Here is a 21,467-nt window from a genome sequence, read left to right as displayed (position 1 = left end):
GTATCACTTTGGGAGGACTAACCGTGATAGGACTTAAGAGATGTTCCAATTTATGAAGGGTGTAGATAGCGTAGATACAAGCAGACATTTTCCACTGAGGTTTGACTAGAGTAGTGAGCTACGGGTGAAAGGTGAAATATATCCGGGCAATATGTGGCGAGACATCTTCTTGAGGCAGCGAGAGTGTGGAACGGGCTTCCAACGGAAATGGCGGATGCAGGACCGATTTCAACATTGAAGAGGAAATTGGATCCGACATGAATGGGAGGGTTATGGACGGCATGGTCCAGGTGCAATGTCCACGGATCTAGGGAGAAGATCAGTTCGGCGCTGGAGGATGAGCAGAAGAGCCTGTTTCAGTGCCGTACTGCTCGATGACTCTGTGACCAAATGCCTCTGCGGGATGTTCCCCAGCGGGGTAAGGGTACTCCCGTCATGCTGGGTGTGGCGAGGCATCAATATGGGACCGCTGACCATTTCTCTCATAGTCTGCTGTAGGCAGAAATAATTACCGCACTTTTATGCAATTCTAGTCAGTCAGTTAAGCAATGATTTGGCAAAACAAGATATTATATTCCGAAAAGCAACTTGGAATTAGCTTCTGAATTTGGCGACACTTGATTTGGCCTTGAGTAAGCTCAGAAACTCCGGTGACTGAATCTCTGAGTGACCGGCACGATGCTGAAAGAACTTATCATGTCTGCAGCATCAGGAGAGGAATATGGACAGTTGCCTTTTCGGGTCGAGACACTTTATCTCGACTCTTCATAGAATCCATGGTATACAGATCTTCGAGGAGGGGATCGCTGCGCACAATTAACCATTTTATTCCCATGCACATAGAAAGGGGTTCGACAATTAGTGCCAGGATCCTCCCTGATTTACCATCAATCCGCTTTCCCCGGCACTCAGATATTTGCGAGGCTCTAATCTGAAGCCAGTGCACGCCCGAAAGCTCAGTTACGGGTGCTGGTTCATAATGCTGCGTTCTTTCCAATGCGTCTCTCCTTGGACCGTCACTCTGTTCCTGATGTGCTGTAGCGGAAGTGACGCAATTGGCCTGTTGTAAATGATGTTTTATGAAATGCCAAAGAGCCCCGGCCCCCTGACTTCTCCATGTTTCTCTATCTAAACACGAGAACAGCGTGCATCAGGAATAGCTCGGTTTAATTATCCCGATGCTTTACTGTGTCCGTGTATTTATGCCCCATTACACAGTTCATCTCTGTTTAGCAACTTAATACGCACTTTCTCCCTGAATCAATTTATTTCTGAAATTCAACTTCGAAAATCATCTAGTGACCCTGTAACATATTTAATATCGTCACTGCTACTTATTTGCATAAAAACCGATGTTGATACAATATTTTCTGTTTTTCTCTGTCTGGTACAGCAGCGGACAATGTCTGTAATGCTGGGGTCATTGATTTGCATTTCGCGCCGCATACTCGCCAACATCTGTGTTTGCGACTGACTCCGGTAACAGTGCAAACAGTGAGGGTTTGCGCCAGAAATCATTCATGTTAATGTCCAGTAAAAAATAAATCACGGCAAGCAAAGTGACAGTGGACACATGAAAGGTGCGTCATCACGGGGAAGTGACAAGACAGAGACTCCACTCGCAATGTGAGAGTGGAATCAGCGCTGATGAAGTGGACTCACCCACAGGATTACAGACTCCTGTCGTCACCAGCGATGCGCAGATAATGTCCTGTCATTACACGGAGTAGTTTGACAACATCGCATCTGGTGTTGCCATCCTAGCATCGGCCGTCTCTTGAGGCTTCATGACAGGTGTTGCGTTCAGTTCAATGAAATCAGGCGTGTTATTTCCCCACTGGCATTACGGTTCGTTAGAGCAGAGATATTTTTACCAACTAGCGGTAATTAGCACCAGTCACTGTACAAGTTGTTTTCATTGTTGGTGACCGATTTTTCTATAAAAGTACGTCATTCTGAGCTTCAGCTACATTGAGGACGGAAACATCCAGACGCGGTGGACTCTCAACAACGTGTGATCGGTGAAGAGTTTTACCCAGTAGGCGCGAAAGAAATTTGCTCTCTGGGTGTTGTTATAACTATCTGAGTTTATTTACTGGCTATTTACAACTTTTATGAAATTTAGAAATTGACAACATTGCAAACAGAACAGCCTTGGATTAACAATGTTTCCAGACAGGGAGATTTGTTACACAGTCATTATAATTGTCGGTATCCCGGGTAAGTAACTTTCGATTACTTATACGGAAGCAGAGACCTCACGCCGCTCTCAACTGCTGATGAGTGAGTGAGTGAGTGTGTGTGCCTGTCTGTGAGCTGCTGATTGTGCATCGGTGAAAAGTGGCAGGCATGCAATGATGTCTGTCCAACGGAGCAAATTATAGGAGGTTAGCGCGACGTGCTGGGGAATTAGCTCAAATGGTAGAGCGCTCGCTTAGCATGCGAGAGGTAGCGAGATCGATGCTCGCATTCTCCATTGACATTTTGTATTCAGAGGATTCGTCGCATCAAATCCCTGAACTTGGAATGCACAAAAAATGCGGTTGGCGCAGAGCGAGCCGAAAGTGTCTCAGTCAAAGGGCCGGGAGAAAATGTCGTAGGTTTGCTGCGTTGAAAGCAGATAGGAGGGAAAGCTGGCTGGCAGCTGGTGTTCCAGTAATGCATGAGCGGCAGGCAACGATTCAGGCATAAATCAGGTGAGTGGTTAGAAGGACATTGCCCTGGTTACTGGGTGAAAAGAGAAAGCTGAGTAACCTTTGATTTGAACGGGCAAGGACGATCAAAGAGCTGTGTTGGAATCGTAGTGTCCCTAGAATTGTCAGAAGCGCGGTGATAGGTGTCATCCCGTGTCCTGTGGCTCCCAGTGCTGGAAGGACGAGCTAGTTGCCATAGGCAGGCTTTTGCCATCGGTCGACAGATGCCAGGCTGAAATCTGCATAATGATTGTCGGTAGGAGCCAACGTGGAGAAACTTGGTGTCGCTTTTCCTTCGATAGCTCAGTTGGTAGAGCGGAGGACTGTAGAGGAAATAGAGTCATCCTTAGGTCGCTGGTTCGATTCCGGCTCGAAGGATCAGGACTTCTTTTACTGCGCCCATCATCAATACCATACCACAGCCTCGCCATGATTGAAATGCCCCCGGGAACGTGGCATTTGTGGACAAGCAGCTGGAATTTCTTTTATACCATGTTAACATCATTTTGAAATTATGCTAAAATCGTTCGAAATCTTTGGTAATATAATGATGAATTTAACTGTATTAATGAATATAATCCATAAATGGGTAAACGCTAAACTAACCACATTTACATTGAAACATTCTAGCTTCAACGTACATGCATTGTCATTGTTTCAAGTTACAATACTGTCACAAATGGTCACAATGAAGACAGAATGGAAGTCGGTCGCTCACTGTTCAGAAACCACCATCGCCGTCCCGTCAGAACATTTCACTGTTGCATCCTCCCTGTCAATTGTGACTGTCTGACAGTGTTTATGTGTGTTGTGTGATATGTTTTGTCATCGTTTGACTTGCATATTACAGATTTACAAAAAAACATTACAAGTGCCGAGCACTTTTAAGACCGTGTAACAATGTTCTGCTCAGAGCAATGGTTTGTCCCCGAAGCAGTAAAATAAAACAGAGGGAAGGTGGCTACGGTGCAAGATCTTGTTTTCAGAATCTGACCTTGCAATCGAATAGTAACTCAGACTTTCGGAAAGAAGCGTAGATGTGCACTTCAATTACACTCCCCCTCTCCTTGGAGATACCGCGCTTGGAGTTCTGTGAACAGTCTTGGTCGCCCTGTTATAGGAAAGGCAGAAGTCCGCTGAAAAGAGTGCAGTCAGTATTCACAAAGATGCTGCAGGGACTCTCGGGTTTGAGTTACAGGGAGAGGTTCGGCCGAGTGGCATTTTATTGAGGGCAGAAATGTAGCTGGATTACGAGCGATGTTTTCTCACATAGAAGTTGCTCTGTGTATTGAACAGCCTGACAAAGGAAATGGGCGTACAGAGTCTTTAATAATATTTAAAATACAGGTGGACAGTTTGACAGACAACGGTATCAGATGGCCACGTGGGTCGGCATGGAGATATTGGGCCGAAGGACCCGTTTCTGTGCTCCATCATTCCTGGACTCTGCTCATAGCTGCTGCATCGGTGAACGTGAAGAGATTAATGTGAGCATGCGCTACTGTAAAAAGCTTTATGCTGCGGTCACGTGTTCAAACAAACAATGTATCTTTTTACTTCCACTGATAATGTCCAGCAGAGATGAACGATGGATTTTATTTCAAGAGAACAATTGAAGGCTGCATTTCTGCAAAAAAAAAACCGTTTGAATTTCTTTATTCTTATTTTTGGTCCTTTTTATTTCACTGCAGTTAACCTTGTGGCAATCATCATTCTCAGCCGAGGAAAATGCGGTCTCTCCAAATGTGTGACGCGGTACCTGGTGGCGATGGCTGCGGCGGATCTAATGGTGGTGATTATCGAAGTCCTGTTCTACCGGATGAGTCAAGCATACGCATTTCATTACGGAGTCCTGCACACCGCTCCGTTCTGCCTTGTCCACTACGTCCTGTGTCACGTGGCCGTTGACTGTTCCGTGTGGTTTACTGTCGCTTTCACTTTCGATCGCTTTGTGGCCATTTGCTCCGCTAAATTTAAATCAAAATACTGCACCCCCAGAATTGCAGGATTGGTGATAGGCGCAGTATCTGTCGGTTTCTGTTTTAAAAACATCCCATTTTATTTCCTGTATATGAATGGTGCAGCGTTGTTGATAAATGGTAACTGGGTCTGTACCAATAGGCCCGCACTTCCTTTCTCGGGACCGTTTGAGGGGTTTTATTGGGTGGACCGTCTGTTGAATCCGCTACTTCCTTTCTTCCTCATTTTGACCCTCAATGCTCTGACCGTCAGACAGATACTGGCGGCGAGCAGAGTCCGCAGGGGGCTGAAGGGACAGGGAAATTGCGGGAAACAGAGAGATCCGGAGATGGAGAGTCGGAGACAATCCATCATTCTGCTCTTCAGCCTGTCGGCGAGTTTCCTTCTCTGTTGGGCGACAACCACTCTGGTCTTCATTCTCATGCGATGCCTCTACACAGACCTGGAAATGTCAATCCGGCTTTTTCAGGCACAGTTTTGGGGTTCTGTGATTCAGAATTTCAGCAGCTGCACGAATACATTTATCTACGGAGTGACCCAGACCAGATTCAGAGAGCAGTTGGAAGTTCTTTGGATATCCCCCGCTACTTTTGTTTTGAAACATTTTAGAAGTCTATACCGCTCAGTCGAAAGGGTCAAATAATTTTGACATTCCGAAAATAAATCCACACCTGCTCTGCAAGCGCATGAATAAACTGAACTGCCTGAAAACGTTGTTGTTCCCAGCAGTTCAGCCTTTCCATTATTTCAGTAAATGAGGTATTGTTATTTATATATAAGTTGTGGGGATAATCAGGTAAGAAGTTGTGAAAGGGAGACATGAATGCGGAATGGTGAAGAGGTTGTGGGGGTGAGTGTGGGTAATGACCAGACGTTGGAGAAATCGATGTTCATGCCATGATATTGGAGGCTACCCTGACGGAATACAAGGTGTCAGTACTCGAACCTGTGTGTCGGCGCCTTGGCAGTAGAGGAGGCCGCGGACTGACAAGTCAGAATGGGAACGAGAAGTAGAATTGAAATGGGAGACCACCGCTTTTCGTGGCAGGTGCTCGACGAGGGGGAGGGGTCTTCCGATCTACGTTGGGTCTCACTGATATATAGGAGCTCTCAACGACCGGATACTGTAGATGACCCCAACAGACTCGCAGGTGAAGTGTCGCCACACCTGGAAGGACTGTTTGGGGCCTGAGGGAGGGGGTTGTAAGGGCAGATGTTGCGCTTGTTCCAGTTGTAATGATAAGTGCCAGGAGGAAGATCAGTGGGGAGGGACAAGCGAGTCACACAGGGAGTCATCCCTGCAGAAAGCAGAAATGGTCGGGAGTTGTATGAGGATGGGAATCAATAAAACATGGATGACACGATACAGACCAATCTGAAGCTCACATAAGAAAATCAAAATGAATATTACATCATTTATGAGTGGGACATCACTGGAACAAACTCACACAGTTGTGCACATTCAGGGACGGATAAAAGAATCGGCAAACTCTTAAGAGAGAAGATACTCGGTGAAGGAAGCAATTTAGAATTGTTGAGGGAAATCTATTGATATACATGCTGCTGGAATATGAAACATTCTGGCTCTGTTTGTCTTATATCCATCAATTTATGAATTTACTTACGCACTTATATATTTAAATTACAGCACTTATCTAAAGTGTTTATTTTCAATCAAGATTGAAGAAGTTGCATTGCCAAGCCATAGACAATTACAGACCAGGTGCTGTTCTATTTGGTTGTATCTGTTTGAGTAAGAAATAGCATGCAGAATGATGCCGGGCCGAATAGTCTGTTTGCCCCATGACTCTATTATCCTGAATGTACTGCTCCGAACAACCGACATTATTCATTGATGATCTCTCTATCTCACAATTATAGCATAAACCAACCGTAGGAGACTCCCCAAACATAGCTCGGGGAAGACAGCAACTACTTTAAGATCAGTTACTAGATTTGAGAATTAAGGTAAAAAATACACCCGCTCCCACTGAATCAGTGGCTTCCGGCTACAGGACTGAGAGGACACACTTAACGCTCGATCAGAGACTGACAGATGAAGAATGAAACCCACACTCTCACACTGTAACAGAGACTGACAGACACAGAATGAAACCCACACTCTCACACTGTAACAGAGACCGACAGATACAGCATGAAACCCACACTCTCACACTGTAGCAGAGGCTGACAGATACAGAATGAAACCCGCACTCTCACACTGTAACAGGGACTGACAGATACAAAATGAAACACTCTCACACTGTAACAGAGAGTGACAGATACAGAATGAAACCCACTCTCACTCTGTGACAGAGACTGACAGATACAGAATGAAACCCACACTCTCACACTGTAGCAGAGACTGTCAGATACAATATGAAAAGCACACTCTCACACTGTAGCAGCGACTGACAGTTACAGAATGAAACCCACACTCTCACACTGTAACAGAGACTGAGAGGTACAGAATGAAACCCGCACTCTCACACTGTAGCATAGACTGAGAAATACAAAATGAAACCCCACAGTCTCACACTGTGGCAGAGACTGTCAGATACAGAATGTACCCACACTTCTGCACTAGAGGAGAAACTGGTATATACAGTATGAAATGCACAGAGAGTGTGTGTGAGTGTGAGAGAGTGTATCTGTGTGCGCGTGCGTGTATGTGCGTGTGTATGTCATAAATAGTGTATATGTGTATGTGGAAGTTTACATGTGTGTGAGTGCATGTGTGTAAGAGTGTTTATGTGTATGTATGTATGTGTGTGTGTGTGTGTGTGTGTGTGTGTGTGTGTGTGTGTGCGTTCATAATACTTTTAATATGGCTTTATTTGATGGTCCTGCGAAGGACACTGTAAAAGAAATGCCAAAGACATGGGTATTTTTATGTTAAACCATGAGATCATATCGGAATAGAATCTGTACACGTCAGAAAGTATTTTGTTAAATCATGCCGGTATTTACACCATGGAGAAACGTGTTGTGGTTGTGCTCGGAACCCACAGGACAGTGAATGAAAGCCTTATCATCTCATTATATTCCTACAGCTAATTGAACGCCACAGTGTTTCAGCATCTCACTGTTCCTCAGGCGGATTCAACAGCGGCTTTGTCCGTCACTTTACTGTTCAAAATCCACAGCACGAACAACACATTTTATGCGTATACATTTTGTGATATATAAGAGTTGCACACAAACATCCATACACATGCGCACACACAATAAAAACACACACACACACGCACAAACACACACACACACACACACACACACACACACACACACACACACACACACACACACACACACACACACACACACACAACCCACACCCACACCCACACACATACATATAAACATAGGTACACACGGATACTACAGATGTGGAGAAGATAGTTTAAGAGTTGGAGGGAACCGTGGACAGTTCCGGAGTTATCGACGGTGTCGAAAATAAACATTATACAGGGAAAGTGATCAAACTGACGTAAACATCGATGCCGTCCAGGTCTGAAGGAGAACTGGACGGAGTGTCTGTGTACACAGCGGGTATGTTTATATCTGTCGGCACATAATGGAGTATAATGGGGTGGGTTTAACAGCTGACCGATCAAAGTGAAGCTGCTGAATTTAAAAAAATACGAAGTGAATGACATTAACTGAAAGTCTACAGAAGGAGACTGACAGTGTCCCTGGATCCACAGCACACTGAGGGGAAACCAGGTCTATTTGTAGATGAAACAATAGATGTGACAGTGAAAATTGTCCAAAATGTTGGAAGCATCGATTACCGTTTGCTCGTGGAAAGAGAACCAAAGTGAAAGTCTGAAGGAGAACTGGACCGAGTGTCTGCGTACACAACGACTATGTTTTGTATATGGTGACACATAGTCGGACGGGGTGGGATGGGTTTGGTGTCTGATGGAGAACTGGACCGAGTGTCTGTGCACACAACGACTATGTTTTGTATATGGTGACACATAGTCGGACGGGGTGGGATGGGTTTGATGTCTGAGCAGCCAGAGTGGAACTGCTGAATTAAGAAAAAGTGAATGATATTAAATTAAATTAAATTAAATTAATATTAAATTAAAGTCCGCAGGAGGAGACTGAGAGTGGTTTTCATGTGTCCCTGGATCCAGAGCACACTGAGGGGAAACCGGATTTCTTTGTCGATGAAACAGAGGGGACAGTGAAAATTGCTGAAAATGCTGGAAACATCGATTCCGGAATGCTTGTGGAAAGAGAACCACAGTGAAAGTTTCAGGTTGGAAAATGGGAACAGTTGGAATCTCTGTCAATGCAACTGTGGAATGTCGTAAATGAAGCTGATTGCTCACTTACTGGTCTCATTGCACATTTTGCTCGAATTACGCAAATGGATCTGACTGAGGTAATGCTAATGATATTGACGTGTTTGCGTTACATCCCCACAGAATTCACACCTGAGACACTGCCAGTGATGTAATTTGTTTGTTCAATAACAATGGTCAGAGGTGGGACCTTGTCACTGGAGATCGATCCCCTGTATAAATCAGAGCCTGTTGCAGTACGTCAGCCCAGAGTGTCTTGCCGAGCTGTGGAATTCGAGCAATAGCGTTCACTTCGTCACTCAAATGGGATATCCAGTAATCTGGCGGATAGAAGACATTTACTACCCTGTTATTTCAGCCGTTGGAATTGCCGGTAAGCCGCCGTCACACCTGCAAACGGCAGAAACTGAGAGTTAATTCCAATGTTCCGAAGTGTTTCTCTCGCTACTTGTTTCCACAGCTACCTGCCCAGTCCCCGCATTTCAGTCATGGGCGGAAGGCGCTGACAATATTAATCCCATTGCTTTCGTAGCAGGCAGCGTTCCATATTGGAGCCGAGATGCTGCCTTTGACTGAAATCCTCTCCGCTGTCTCGATATCATGTAATAATTGTGAATCGAAATGTCTGCACAGGAGGACACCGGGCTGCACAGCATCCGTGGGAGCCAGCCGACTTTCTGTTCTGTCCGTATGAATCGACTGTGAATTGCCTGACTGGGTGATGGAACAACTCGAATGGCTCATTTATGTTAGAAATATGAGCAGAGGGAACCGCTGGTGTGGATTTCATTTCATTCCTGTGCGGCTCAGACCAGTGACGTTGGTATATCAGACCCATTCCTTACTGCGGTCAGGAAGCAATTAACCAGCTGTCATCTGGTCGGTTTGGGAATTCACCCAGATTGAACCCATTTACAAAACTCGCGGAGAGTTCTCAGTCACGCCGATATTGCACACTGTCAGCGGGTTCATATGTTCTGGATCCAGTTTCCACCATTTGAAGCAGAGAAAAAACACAAGAAGAAGTCTAATAATAATAATTTTGCTCTATTGCCCTGACGGGTCAGTAATTTCTCTGCTCCTTTCCCTCCCTCTTGCAGTTAACCTGGTGGCGATTGTTATCCTGTCCCGAGGAAAGTGCGGTCTCTCCAAATGCATCACTCGCTACCTGCTGGGAATGGCAGCGGCCGATCTCCTGGTCGTTATCTCTGACCCTCTGCTGAAGTGGACTGTTCTCTTATACTTTACGTTTTCTTTCCTCTATTGGACTCCCGTTTGCAGGGTTGTTCGTTGCCTGCTCATAGGAAGCACCGGGGTCTCAGTCTGGCTGACAGTCGCGTTCACCTGTGACAGATTTGTGGCCATTTGTTCCGAAAAGCTGAAAACAAAATATTGTCCGGAAAGAACGGCCGCTGTGGTTATCGGGACAGTGAGTGTTCTGGGCTGTTTAGAAAGTGTCCCTTTCTACTTTACATTGGAGCCTAAGATGCTAATTAATGGAGTTTTCTATGGCTGTTTGAACAAAGAGAACTTCTCTACGTCCCCCACGTGGGTCGCACTTCAGATGATACATCGCATTTTCATGCCTTGTCTCCCGTTTGTTCTGATTTTATTGTTCAATGCTCTGACAGTCAGACGGATTTTTTCCGCTAATAAAGTCCGGATGGGGATCCGGGGCCGCAGTAACGGAAAGAATGTCAAGGACCCGGAGATGGAGAACCGAAGGAAATCGGTCGTTTTACTATTCAGTATAACCTGTAGTTTTATATTTCTGTGGTTAACACTAGTGGTTTTTGATATCTACGTACTGATTGTAAATATCCTTCGCTTCTCGGCCACTGATCCGATTTATATCGCAGACTCCACGGCGACGATGCTGCAGATCCTCAGCTCCTGCACCAACACATGTATTTACGCCGTGACTCAGAGCAAGTTCAGAGAGGAGCTGAAGAACGCGGTGAAATACCCGCTGGAACTGTTAACCAAATTCCTTAAATCATAGAGCGACTTGTTGCTTTCTGCCGGAGATTTCAGTCAAACACCATGTTTCCTCCATAATCTATCCACTTGCCGATATGTAGAACCACGGGTAACAACTGAGCGCTGTGAAATACGCATGCGTTTTGTGATGATATATTTCACTCGCTGTTTACCCCGTACAGGTGAAAAGTGTCCTTCATCAAGTATGTAATATGTAGCGGTCACCTCAGCTGTAATTCACCCCGATGGAGGGTCTATAGTCAGGTCCCGCCCGTTTTATATTAATAATCTCCATCGCATCTGATAGAGTTTTGCTCTGGGTTGGTCCAGTTAGGAAGAATCCTCTCCCTTTTCTCCATTCTCTCCGTTGTTTCTGATTCACCCTTTTCAGTGACGCTCACAGTGTTTTACTCCCAATATCTCTCACGTTGTCCTCGCTCACTCCTTCCCCCACGCCGGTGAGGGCAACGTGATCAGACTGAAACATAGCGGAGGTGTGTGTGTGTGTGTGTGTGTGTGTGTGTGTGTGTGTGTGTGTGTGTGTGTGTGTGTGTGTGTGTGTGTGTGTGTGTGTGTGTGTGTGTGTGTGTGTGTGTGTGTTGTGTGTGTGTGTGTGTGTGTGTGTGTGTGCTCCTTTCCATTTCCAACTCCTTTTCCATCTCCGGACTGCGTCCGGTCCCGTTCTGAACAAAATTTAATCTCATTGCAGAGTAATGATTTTCACCGTGAGGGAGACATGATCGAGCTGGAACAGAGCGTGTGTGCGTTATTTTCCTTCTTTTCCAACTCCATCTCCATCTCCGACCTGCTCCCTCGTTGTCCCCGCATATCTCCGGCTTCATCTCTGTTCACACCCCGATGCTCCGTCACAGTCTGTTTCTTTCCCTCTTTTACCCTCTGTTCTCTTTTTCTCTCTGACCACAACTTCCGTCCAGTCGCGTACTGAGCAAAGCAAATCTCATTGCATGAACGTATGTTTATATTGATCATCAAAGTACGCTTAAATTTAATCAATTTCCAGGGCCACGGGAAAAAGTTGTTTGTTTATTTTTTCTCTCTCGAACTAACTGAGCTCTACCTGGAAGTTTTTTCGATGCATGAAAAATAAAAGAATGATACTGGAAATCCGAATTAAAATTACTTAAAATGATGTTGAACCGCTTTCTGACGGAACATTAGTCACTATGTTGCATTTCCAGTTCCGTCTCACTGATGTCTGTCCTGCCACCGATCAGCGTTACACAACACCGGTGATTCTCCTCGCCCGGGGTTGACGGAAGTTAGAGTCGACAGGACAGATATCTTTCCGAGCGCAGAATAGATTTATGCACCTCGCGCCAGTTATTACTAACTCAACGCTTTATCATAAATAATGTTTCTATTGATACTTAAGGATTGTGTCCCATCTCCGGCCACTGTGAACACAAAAGCAGCCTGAATCCCAAGCGACGTCATTCTAGTCTTGTCCAATTTAACTCCCAATCAGATTGAGCGGCTTAAAGACTGCAACATAATTGCCTGGCAAGATTAAATGACAAGAGCATCGCATTCCGGAGTTGGTAATGACCTCGGGTTAATTTTGCCTCGTGTAGGCAGAGCAGGGTCCTACGTTGTTGACTGTTGTCCAAGTCTAATCGCAAACTGGAGAACATCTGCAGAAGCTGTAAATCAAAGTAATACCCACACAATCCTAAGGAGCTCAGCAAGCCGGGCAGAATCTATGCAAAAGAGTAAACAGTCAATGTTCCGGGCCGACACACTTCATCAGGGAGATCCCATTTAATAGGATCGGACGTTTCTACTATAATTATATGTATAAGATGATTAGCGGTATTGATCGTGTGGATAACCCGTGCCTTTTTTCCCCGGGACAAAATGGCTAATACGCGGGGTATACTTTTAAGGTGCTTGGAAATTGGTACCGAGGGAATGTCAGAGTTCAGATTTCACACAGAGAGTGTTGGGTGCGTGGAATACACTGCCGGCGGCGGTGATGGAAGCGAATACAATAGGGTGTTTAAGAGCCTCTCGGACAGGTACATGGAACATTGAAAAGTAGAGGTCTATGCACCAGGGAAATCCAAGGCAGTTTCTAGAGTGGGTTTCATGGTGGGCACAACTTGTGGGCCGAAGGGCCTGTAAAGGGCTGTAGGTTTCTATGTTCTATGTTTTTTAATTGTAGTGTGGGCGACAGATGTTAGACACCCAGACATGCCTCTTACAACTGCTGGTAATTGTGCAGAGCACTATGCATTGGGTTGTCAGCGGCGCCTTGTCGTTCTGCTAAATTGCCATCAGTAAACCCTTGACGTGCTATCTTGCAAATCGCCCTTATATATTGCAAAAAAAAGTCACTCATTATCACGACCTGGTTTCGGAACTGGTAAAATAAGAGAATTACAAGGACTACAGGTTGGTACAAGCTCTCCCTGGACGAAAAGTGTTTTATGACAGGTTTCATGCTTTACATTGTCTCCAGTGGAAAATTATATTTCCGTATAGAGGATAGAATAGCATCGGTCTTCGTGTGTTGTGGCGGAATGGAAAAATCCTTCGAGATTTTTCTTCATCGCCCACCGAGAGGGAGGTAAATCTGCGAAAGCAACACGTGTACGACATACTCAGGCAAAGCGGGCGGAGCAAACAGGTCAAACTGTGTTTTAACGATGAAGAAGGAAATATTATACACCTAGCCTGAGCGGAATGAAGTTGTCGAGTAGCGTTAGTATTATGCAGAGTTATACACCGTGTGCGGTTCAACTCCCATGTATTTTGAAGCACGGGTCCGAGTAGTTCAGGAGTTGCAGGGGGTTTGATGGCTGTGGTGACATGAGGGGTTACGTTTGGCAGTTTAAATCGCTCATTCTGATATTCACTCAAAAACCCTTTGTCCTTTGGACCATAATAGATGTGTTCAGTTAAAGAAAGAATACCTTAAAATTTCCGGACAAAGATAAATTTCACAAATTTGTCCCATAGCCCGAACTTCAGACGGGATCTATAGCCCAGTTACGGCGGTGGTGCCAATCGAAATTTTTTTTTGGATATTATGTAACAGGATCGAGTTCTGAATTCGCTTCTTTTTATTTCTCCCCGTTTCCTGTTGCAATACGCAAATTATAGTCGCGTCCTCTTTTTTGAGACCCCTCGACCAGTTCAGAAACGACCCTAAAAATGGGTTCATCTTTCCTTGCATAGATCTTTGTCTTGCTGTTTGTCTCCCTCCTGACCCTCTGCTTCGGTTGCCTGAGCGTTATCAAGCAGGGTCGGGGTGTTTGATTCTGCGTTACAGCTTCTACTGACATGAAAACTTTGTCCAGACCTGATACCTGATTCCGGACTGTGCATAGTCTGTCTAGGTGAGGATAGAGACTTTGAAATTACTCACCTTTCTTTTGTTTGGACCTGGTTTGGACAGTCAGTCTATTTGTTTTCGGAGGTTGGTGTGGCTTGGCAGGAAAGATAAAGGGGGGAGGGGATAAGCATGAAAGAACTGTAGAAATAAAGAAGCAGAACACACAACTACTTATGAAAGAAAGGATAGCATCCTCCGATGAGCCACGCACAAATAAACAAAGTAAAGGGCATGAATCAAAACACGTTATTATATAATCATAATCCCACGTAGGGTCTCCGTCTCCGCTACCAGTTTCTTTATTAAAATATTTAATTTTCTTTATCTCAGTAGGCCCCTCTAGTGCCACCCCCCTTGTATCCAACCACACACGCTACTTGTAAAATGAATCACATATTTACTATATCCACTTTCCAACCAGACCCCATCAGCAGAGGAAGTTGGCGGCACCAGCGGATCTCCACGGGATTCCTTTACTCGTTCAACCTTCTGGGGCTTCTTTCTCGTTTTCTTCTTTACCTTTACAGAGAAAACTCTCCCCGTATTTCTCTCATCAGCTTTACTATCATTACTCACCATCTTCCTTCAATCTACTTACCTGGTTTTCGTCTTTATCTTTACAAGAAACTCTCTCCCCCGCATTCCTGATCAACTTAACTCTTACTATTTTCCATCCTACTTGAATCCACTTACCTGCTCATGCAAAGGAAGGTCAGTCAGTCTCAAGCACAAGCGTGAATGAAATTGCGTTCTGTTCGCCTCCTGAGGTCTGATTTATATCGCAACACGAGGAAATCTGCAGATGCTGGAAATTCAAGCAACACACACACAATGCTGGTGGAACGCAGCAGGTCAGGCAGCATCAATAGGAAGAAGCACATTCAATGTTTCGGGCAGAGACACTTCGTCAGGTCTAACTGAAAGGAAAGATAATAAGAGATTTGAAAGTAGGAGGGGAGGGGGAAATGCGAAATAATAGGAGAAGACCGGAAGGGATGGGGTGAAGCTGAGACCCGGAAGGTGATTGGCAAAAGGGATACAGGAGGCCTCCTGTCCCATGATCCAATGTATCCTCCTGTTCTGTACCCTTTCTTCCCTTTTCTCGGAATGGAAATTATAAAAGACAGAATGTATTTAGTTAAATCATGCCGGCATTCACATCAGAGACAAACGTGTTGATGGTTGTGCTTGTAACCCACAGGACAGTGAATGTCAGCCTTATCAGCCCATTATATTCCTACATATAACTGAACGCCGCAGTGTTTCAGCATCAAACTGTTCCTCAGGCTGATTCAAGAGCGGCTTTGTCCTCAGCACAATTAGTAAATATTTTTTGCATATACATTATGAAATATATGAGTTATTTTTACGCATCAACATATGCATATACACACACAGATACACATACATACACACATAAGTATTCTCACAGATACGAGCAGACACACTGTCTCTCTCTCTCTCTCTCTCTCTCTCTCACACACACACACACACACACACACACACACACACACACACACACACACACACACACACACACACACACACACACACACACACACACACACACACACACACACACACACACACAAAGATTCCACAGATGTGGAGCAGATAGTTTATGAGATGGAGGGAACCGTGATCAGCTCTGTTTTTCGGTCTTGCAATTAGCATGGAGCATTGGGATTGTGCTCAGAATCTCTCACAGTTGCAGAAAATTTGAATTCAATTTGAATAGAATAAAATCCCTCCCCCCACTTTGCCTGAAAAGGTGGCTCCATAGCGACATGTGGTTGTGCATTTCATTTGGTTCACACGGGACGTTCAGGTCGGTAAACCCACTGTCCGGCCTGTTCCAGACCAACAGCAACGTGATCACTTTCACTGCCGACTGATACAATTGATTCGGTTCATTTACAACTGATATTTGTGATTGCTTGACTGTGTCAGCGATCCTGAACCACGTGATAGGAGAAATGTATGAAGGGATTAAACAATGGCATTGGAGAGCGAGGAACCGGAAATGCAACTGCAGGAGAACGAACAACTCCGGAAAATCTGGGTTTAATATGTTTCGTCTGTCTTCAATGCCGGATATGAGGTCAAATCTCCATTGCTCGTAATTATTCTTCTACATTCTTCAGGGTTTCTGTTCTGTCAGTTTTAATCTCGGAAAACACTCCAATAAAATGAGTTTTCATTTATTGGCATCACTCTGACACTCGGTACTTTCAAATACTACCCCTACGGATAAACTCAGAGAGTTGGTGCGGGTCTGCATCACGACTGAATGATCTTTTGTTCAAATTGTATAATATTAAATGAGTTTTCATCGCGTAACGACATTTAACCCAACTGGCTGATAACGCCTAGCCCTAGGCGATTGTGCCCGGCTCATTTTACCGGCTGATCACGCATGTAGAATTAGAAGAGGCGCAGGAAGAGACCTAGAATCTTCCAGAAGCTTCAGCATTTCAAAATTAGTTTCTTAAGCAATACAAAATGAGCCACGACTTTGTCAGGCAGAGTTCTCACATTAGGAACCAAATACGGAAAATAATCAGCCTGAATTTTAAATCATTAAACCCACCCTTTCTGCAACCGTTCCTTGGAAAGGGTAATGGGAAACAAAGCGGCAGAACATGTGCAGGAATTTCCGGAAAATTCTGATGTTTCTGGAAACAACTTTTCAAAACAACGTTTCAAAAGTGATTTACCAATTCCGGGTTGCACAGTATGTTTCCATAAATCCCGAATTAGACAAAGGGGCAATTTCAACGGTGGGGAATCGATCAATACATAAAGTGGTTCCACTGTTTGGAACGTTTTACATGAAGTGTTTTTGAATGAAATTATTCGATAATTCTGAATCAACAGGTAAGATTTATTTTGAGTAAATTCTGAGTAGATAGAATTAAAGAATAAATAATTGAATATTATTTGTTGGATAATTTGTACTGCACATGCTTATTTTAATATAACGGCATTCAATGTCTTCCTGGGACAAGGACAGACGTCTGGATTTCCAGACGTATCGCGCTCTTTCGACAACAGTCTGATGTAGCGTGCGGCATGACGCACTTGAACGAAGTAAATGTGATTGGTTCAGAGGTTGGCATCGAGCTTTGGAGAATGCATGAAGAATTTCACGTTACAGAGAAGCACACAGGAATATCGAATTAAAGTGTTAACGAAAAATCGGTGAAGAAATTGGAGAGTGGTTCAGTATATATTCAGTCTAGCAGAAACATCAGATCGAAGGTCACCTGACTTTTGTCATTTTGGATTTACAGTTCAAACTCTTAAAACAAGGGTTGAAGAATTGATAAAGTGATGCAGTGTGTCGTTGAATCAGAATAAATTCTATAAGACCAAAGGCCATAGGAGCAGAATTAGGCCATTCTATCAATCGGGCCCGCTCCGACACTCCATTATGACTCATTTATTATCCCTTTAAACACTGCTTCCCTGCCTTCTCCTCATGTCTCTAATCTAGCAAACTCCTCCTTAAATATAAGTAATATCTTAAACTACACAGCCAAAGAATTCTACAGATTTACTGCCCTCTGGCTAAAGAAAATTTTCCCCATCTGTGTTCTAATTGGATGTCCTTCAATTCTGAGGCGTTGATCTCTGGTCCTAGACTCACCCACTGTAGGAAACGCCCTTTCAAAATCCTCTGCATCGAGAGCTTTCAATGTCCGATGGTTTGCCACTAGATCTCCCTTCATACTGCTAAACTCCAGTGCCTACAGACACAAAGTTATCAATCCGCAGTGATTGTTTTCAATCCTCTGTACCGAGAGCTTTCAATGTCCGATAGTTTGCCACGAGATCTCCCTTCATACTGCTAAACTCCAGTGCCTACAGACACAACGTTATCAATCTGCAGTAATTGTTTTCAATCCAGCTGCTTGCAACACAAGACACGTCAAGCAGGGTCACAGTTCAATACAATTACAACGCGGAAAAAGACAATGAAACCTCGGAAAGCATAAACCGGGTGGATAGTTCAGAAACCGTCAGAACAGCTGCTGTCAGTCAAGGGAGGAATTGAATTGAATTGACTTTATTTACACCATCCTTTACATATATCAGGAGTAAAATACTCACGTCTCCGTCTAAATGTGCAATGTGAAATCATAGTAATTTATAATAAATAGAACAGTCAATATAACATAGAAATACAATCAAATCATCGTGAGTTAATCATTCTGGTGGCCTGGTGGAAGAAGCTGTCCCGGAGCCTGTTGGACCGGGCTTTTATGCTGCGGTACCATTTCCTGGATGGCAGCAGCCGGAACAGTTTGTGATTGGGGTGCCTCTGGTCCCCAGTGATCCTTTGGACGCTTTTTTTACACCTCTCTTTGTAAATGTCCTGAATCATGGCAAGTTCACAACTACAGATGTGCTGGGCTGTCCGCACCACTCTCTGCAGGTTCCTGCGAGTAAGGGTGGTACAGTTCGCATACCAGTTAGTGACGCAGCCAGTCAGGATGCTCTCAATTTTGCCCCTTTAGAAATTTCTTAGGATTTAGGAGCCCATAGCAAATTGCCTCGAGCGTCTGAGCTAAAATAAGCGCCGTTGTGCCTTTTTCACAAAACACCTGGTGTGCACAGACCACGTGAGTTCCTCGGTGATGTGGATGCCGAGGAACTTAAAGCTGTTCACCCTCTCAACCCCAAATCCAATAATGTCAACAGGGATTATCCCGCCTCCATTTCTCCTGTAATCCTCAACCAGCTTCTTTGCTTTTGCAACATTGAGGGTGCGCTAGTTTCCTTGCAACCACTCTGTCAGAGAGATGACTTCTTCCCTGTAGGCCACCTCGTTATTGTTTAAGGCCGTTCAATGTAGTGTCCTCGGAAATTTAATGAGTGGATTAGAGCTGTGGGTACGAAACCGGGAGTAAAGGAGCGGACATAGTACACAGCCCGAAGGGGCTCATGTGTTGAGAGTTAGAGGGGTGGAGATGATGGAGCCCACTCTTGTCAATTGTGAAGTTATACATTTTAACATTATTGAAATTACAAAACGTAAATTCTTTTAACTTGTTTCTTGTTTTCCTCATGTTCGACATCATTACTGTAGACGGCATATAAGTTAACCTGCTATAGCAAGGGTAACTTATATTTACTGTATGAAAATACTCTCAGGCCAATAGGAAATGAGTCCCGATATGTTGTCAGGTTAGAGACAAGTTGGGCCGATGAAGAACTACATCTCATCCGGACTGTAGGATTCGATGTTTGCTGAAACTGGAAAGCTTCAGCCGGACAGAGAAAGGGCAATTATTCTCCCAGCAACACACTGGTATAGCAGACAAACCGGAAGTTTAAATAAAGGGAAAACGCCGAACAAGAGGGAAAGAGAATGGACGTCGGGATTGGCAGACACGGCTAGGTCACTAGGAAGGTTTAGAAAATGAACATTTCGACAGTGGCTCTGTGTGTTTTCAATCCCGGATATCAGGGTGATATAATGTGCAAGGTAAAATACATTTTACAGGACGGACATTACCAAGCAATCCAATTTATAATAGAAAAATATTTTTCTTTTCTTCTGAAATAAAGGCATAACTGCTGGGAACAGCAACACTTTCAGGCAGTTCAATTCACTAATATGCTTGCAGAGCAGGTTTTTTATTTGGAAATTTGTAAATTATTTGATCCTATCATCTGAGTGGTACAGACCTAAAACATTTCAAGACTAAAGTAGCCGGCGAGAGCAGAAGAACTTTCAGTTGTTCTCTAAATTTGGTCTGAGTTACTCCGTAGATAAATGTATTTGTGCAGCTGCTGAAATTCTGAATCACAGAACCCCAAAACTGTGCCTGATAAAGCCGGATTGACACTTCCAGGTCTGTGTAGAGGCATCGCATGAGAATGAAGACCAGAGTGGTTGTCGCCCAACAGAGAAGGAAACTCGCCGACAGGCTGAAGAGCAGAATGATGGATTGTCTCCGACTCTCCATCTCCGGATCTCTCTGTTTCCCGCAATTTCCCCGTCCCTTCAGCCCCCTGCGGACTCTGCTCGCCGCCAGTATCTGTCTGACGGTCAGAGTATTGAGGGTCAAAATGAGGAAGAAAGGAAGTAACGGATTCAACAGACGGTCCACCCAATAAAACCCCTCAAACGATCCCGAAATAAGAAGTATGGGCCTATTGAAACAGACCCAGTTACCCCTCACCAACAACGCTGCCCATTCCATGTATACGAAATAAAATGACATGTTTTTTAAACAGAGACCGATCGATATTGCGCCAATCACCAAACCCGCAATTTTTGGGATGCAGTATTTTGTTTTAAAATTGGCCGAGCAAATGGCCACAAAGCGATCGAAAGTGAAAGCGACAGTAAACCACACGGAACAGTCAATGGCCACGTGACACAGGACGTAGTGGACAAGGCAGAACGGAGCGGTGTCCAGGAATCCGTAATGAAATTCGTATGGTTGACTCATCCGGTAGAACAGGACTTCGATAATCACCACCATTAGATCCGCCGCAGCCATCGCCACCAGGTACCGCGTGACGCATTTGGAGAGACCGCAGTTTCCTCGGCTGAGAATGATGATCGCCACAAGGTTAACTACAGTGTGACAAAAATGACCAAAATTAAGAATAAAGAAAATCAAAAGCATTTTTTGTAGAAATACAGCAGTCATTTGTTCGATTGAGATAAAATCCATCGTTCATCTTTGCTGGACCTTATCAGTGGAAGTAAAAAGATACTTTGTTTGTTTGAGCACCTGACCGCAGCATAAAGCGTTTAACCGGAGCGCATGCTCACATTAATCTCTTCACGTTCACCGATGCAGCAGCTATGAGCAGAGTCCAAGAATGATGGATCACAGAAACGGGTCCTTCGGCCCAATATCTCCATGCCGACCGACATGGCCACCTGATACAGTTGTTCGTGATCGGATCTGATGGACAAACTGTCCATGTGTACTTCAAATATTATTAAAGACTCTGTACGCCCATTTCCTTTCTCAGGCTGTTCAATACACAGAACAACTTCTATGTGAGGAAACGTCGCTGGGAATCCAGCTACATTTCTGCCCTCAATAAAATGCCACTCGGCCGAACCTCTCCCTGTAACTCAACCCCGAGAGTCCCTGCAGCATCTTTGTGAATACT

At 44.5% G+C, this 21,467-nt stretch overlaps 2 non-coding genes across 2 annotated transcripts; both read left to right on the top strand.

Annotated features, from left to right (window-relative positions):
- Nucleotides 1–2,403: 2,403 nt before the first annotated feature.
- trnaa-agc (transfer RNA alanine (anticodon AGC)) lies at nt 2,404–2,476 on the top strand. Its single transcript has one exon. It is a non-coding gene; the product is annotated as a tRNA-Ala (tRNA).
- A 509-nt stretch (nt 2,477–2,985) lies between these two features.
- Nucleotides 2,986–3,071, top strand: trnay-gua (transfer RNA tyrosine (anticodon GUA)). The gene is given in 2 exon segments: nt 2,986–3,022; nt 3,036–3,071. It is a non-coding gene; the product is annotated as a tRNA-Tyr (tRNA).
- Nucleotides 3,072–21,467: the final 18,396 nt, after the last annotated feature.

Source organism: Hemitrygon akajei, unplaced genomic scaffold (genome assembly GCF_048418815.1).
Source record: "Hemitrygon akajei unplaced genomic scaffold, sHemAka1.3 Scf000045, whole genome shotgun sequence".
Classification (NCBI taxonomy): Eukaryota; Metazoa; Chordata; class Chondrichthyes; order Myliobatiformes; family Dasyatidae; genus Hemitrygon; species Hemitrygon akajei.
The sequence above is the reverse complement of the archived record's forward strand: the minus strand, read 5'-3'. Positions and strand labels throughout refer to the sequence as shown.